We start from the raw sequence: 4,206 nt of genomic DNA, 5'->3' as shown, positions 1-4,206 counted from the left end.
TTATTTATGGCCTAAAGAAGGCTTATTTGCTCCTTAAGGCAGGTAAAGAATTTAGTACCTTAAAACTATTAGAGATTACTCGTATTTAGGGCGTAAAAAATAGTCTAGTCATAATTGTGGTCAGATCATGTTTTCATGAACTAATGACCTCTTTGATAACAATTCAAATGTGTTGCAAAGTGATTTAGCAAAAATGCGTGTTAGATGGTTTATGAAGTTCTGCAATGACTTGTGTTGTCTTACTTTTGTATAACTACAATAAATACACGAGTTAGGAGGTTTTCCTCATCTGTGTTTGAAAGATTGCATATATTTTGGGTTTGGAAAGGACTTAGAATAGTGTTTTGTTGTGGGGTTGTTTGTGGGGTTTTTTTGTTTGTTTTCTTTTTTGTTTTTTTTTAAAGGACTATCAAGATGTATGGAATTCTGTTTCCTACTTTATAATTGTGTGGATGCTTTTGGTTACTTTGGATTCCTTTGTTTCTCTGGGTAAAACTTTCTGTTTTCAGTCTCGCATCTCAGACCACATGGCTGTCTCGTTCGTGCTTTGTCACTGACTTCTGCTTCCAATGTACTTTGCTGACACTCAGTTGCTACCACTTGCACCAAACTGCTGCCTGGAAATGAACTGGGGATCTTTATTCTTTGCAGGCGAGCACCACTCCAGCCACGGCTGAGTGATGATGGTGTTGAAGTAGTGATGCAGAAAGAACAGTTTACTCCCCAAGTCTCTGCCTATTCTGCTTGTGGACAAGGCCCTTTTTTTTTTTTTTTTTTTTTTTTTTTTTCCCCCCCACAGGTTTCTCCATAAAACCAGGTGATGGGCAGCAGTTACGCAGAGAGTTGAAAGGCTTTGATTGCTTACTGATTAGAGGAGAATCCTGCAAGAATGACTTCTATAAAGAAAGCAGATGAGGAATGCTCTTCTTGTCATGAACTGGAAGAGAAACAACAACGTAGTGACCTAAGCAATGACAATGTCACCTCTGAATTTTGTTTGCATATGTATAAGAGAAAGGCATTGAGTTAGTAACATGACAAGATGCATTGAAATATTAAAACACCAGACAGTATGCTATATCAAAAGAGTGTTGAGGACTTTCATCTTCGCATTTCTGGGGTTTATCCAACTCTTCCATTAGCTTCTGGTGAGGATAGTAGTGGATGAGTTCGGGGCTGATCTAGTGTGCCACTGCATAGTTTCTATTTCTTAAAACTACTGGATTTTTATGAGAAAATAATGTCGGGGGGAGAAAAAAACAGATCAATAACAAAAAAGACTAATATTGTAATTGAGGTTTCTATTGTACTATAATTTAATTCTGTAATTGTGTTCTTCTATTTCTTGCACTTCTGATCAAGCAGAACACACTAAAGATGAATTTAAGCTACCCTCTGTCCCTTTGAGGGGTTTGTGTGCTAAACCAGACCATCCTTAACACTGGGATACATAGAAAGTTAGGTCAGTGTGGAATAACGTATTACCAGAGTGCGACAGCTCAAGGTAACTGCCCGTCTTCGCCCCCTCACTGTTCTCTTCTGCACATACAAATTCCTGTCTTAGAGCAATTTAGCTCCTGCTCTTCCTATTGCAATACAGCCAAAAATACTGGAAGAAACCCATATCTCCAAATTTCCTTTAAATGTATATTAAATAGAAAAATATATATTATTTGTTTTCTACAGAAAGAGATATATATATACATATATAAAAAACCCCACCTTTTCTGTTTATCTGTTCTTTTTACTGTATTGCTTGTTTGGTTAGTGTTTGACCATAACCAGGATTGTTAAGAACTGACATTAATTGTAAGTAATTACATTTATTATAAGATAATGTAACTTTACATTATGAACATTATTATTGATTACACCTGTGTCTCTACAAAGCATTTAATAGGAAAAATACATATTCCCTTCCTATCATTCAAACAGATTTGGAGAACCAACCCTTCTCTAGCTTTTCCACGTGAAAAGCTCCTTTCAAAAAAGATAAGCAGTCTTTGTGGTTACGTTGAAATATGCTGTTAAATACCAAGAGCTCCCAGTACATTTTTAAGGAGCTGATACAGCTTCCTAATCAGGAAGTTACCACTATTTCACACATTGAAATACTACAATCCAAGGAAATAGTATTTAGTAACTCTCTGCATCTGCTGTAAAATTCATATTTATATTTCTTTTAAACAAAGATCAGATACAAAATTTAGCTTCTTCAGTGTCACTTGTTTTTCCATAGCTTTTAAACATTTTCATTTTGTGCATAAGCCAATTTTAAACTCTGAAAACTCTTATAGATATTAATGTATTCAAAATAGAAAATTAGTCAGTGAGGCAAGAATGAGTAGAGTTATACTGGAAAAATAACATCTGGGTCCCTGCAGCACAACTTGCTTTTTGCAAAATAAGATGTATTTACAAATTATAAAATACTTGCCCAGTGTCCATATTTTAATTAAAAAAAAAAAAAATGTATATAAAGGCTGAAAATGGGAAACGTCACAATTTTAGTTTCACAGCGAAACAAAGAAAGAATTCAGTGCACTTACAAATAGATCCAAGTGTGCCAGCTTGCAGCCAGTCAAGAAAAGCAAATTGCAAACATGGTATCTCTCTGCAAACAACAGTTATTATAGACTCAGGTCTATTTAAAATGTCCTCATCTAAGCTCTTCAGAGTTAAAGAACAGGAAGTACAAAAAGTGATCTCACGTGTTCAGTCCAGCTACCACACTAGTAAAAGCTATCCACTCCTCTTGAAATAGGAGAGGGAAAACAGCTGGAGCTAGGCCGTCAGGTAGTAAAACTGTTATAGTGCCAATAAAGCAGTCGACAACTTACTGGAGTCAATTAGTCAGCCCCTAAATGTTTTCTCACAGTGACTAAGATGTTTGTTTAGACAAAGCAAAAGACCCTGAATTTCCTAAATCAATGCAGCATTTCATGTTTCTATTAAAATTAATTTAATTTTAATGTACTAAAATTAATTTCAAGATAGGAGCCCTTAATTTTTATTTGACTGCATGTAAAACTTCTTTGTGTGCTTTTGACACCCACCAGTGTTCATTACACCTGCGACAAAGTTGGCATGTGTTCAGTTTGATTAGGCATCTCTTTCCCAATTACATTCTTAAGAAGGATTATGGCAATGAAGGGTACGTGACTATGAAATATGAGAAAAATCCTGTGATGGTTTGTGTTGAGAGTGACAAATCAATTAAAATATTATTACCTTTCAACTCTGAATATGCTGACAGTACTTTGCCTCTGGAAAAAAGTTCCAGGGAGTTTGCTATGGGCAGTTCAGTAGAATCAGCTGATAAAATGCACCTTATTCCCTAACTAGCTATCAAGACTTGCTTCCAGGAAGCTTCCTGGAGCTGGAGGCTTGCATTTAGCTTGAATGGGTAGCTGCATCTTTCTGTCCAGTCAGCTTTAGACCTTGAAAATTCCCTGACATCTCAGTCCTGCATATCTAGAGCCTGCCCAGAAATTGCTTGTTATTAGTCTGGTTCTACTTCTGTGGTCACTCTCAACTAAAAAAGTTACAGTATCATAACAAACCAGATAAAGTACATAAACAATAGTTTCTATCACATTTTTTTCTTGTATCTTGTTCTTTATAAATATTATCTCAGATTAAAGGAGATAAAAATGAAATTAAAGAAAATCAGAATTCGTCATTCATCTTTCTATGAAAGGGTTATGTGAACATTATGAGATTGCAGCTCCCTGTCACGGGATTTCTTAGCATTATTTTGGGTCAATTTCAAGTGCTGCAAATCCGTGCAGCTCCTAACCTTTCTGTGAAATCATGCCAAGTTATACCAGTTAAGAATCAGGCTTATTTTAGCAATGCTTATTGTATTTTTAAAAATAATCCTGTTACTGATGTTTTATATCTTGTAAACATTCAATTGGTTATAATAGAATTAGAACAAATACCCATTCTTTTCTTTGACAATTGAACAAAATAATTTAACAACAACTTTTACAGCAGAATCAATGTAAGAAATATTATGAATGTATTGTTAGAACCTTGTGCAGTTTCTATCTTTTTGATTTGTCCAGAGTTTGTTTCCAGGTGGTGTAAAATGTAAATATTCCCTGTTTGAAAATTTAGAGCACCTGTGGATAGACAAATCCTTTGAAGTCCCTTCAACCTTACATGACCTTCCGTGATTTCTTTCAAACCTTGAGCTGTTCT

The sequence above is a fragment of the Vanellus vanellus genome, assembly GCF_965231255.1.
Source record: "Vanellus vanellus genome assembly, chromosome: 13".
Taxonomy (NCBI): domain Eukaryota; kingdom Metazoa; phylum Chordata; class Aves; order Charadriiformes; family Charadriidae; genus Vanellus; species Vanellus vanellus.
Note: the sequence above shows the minus strand (reverse complement) of the source record.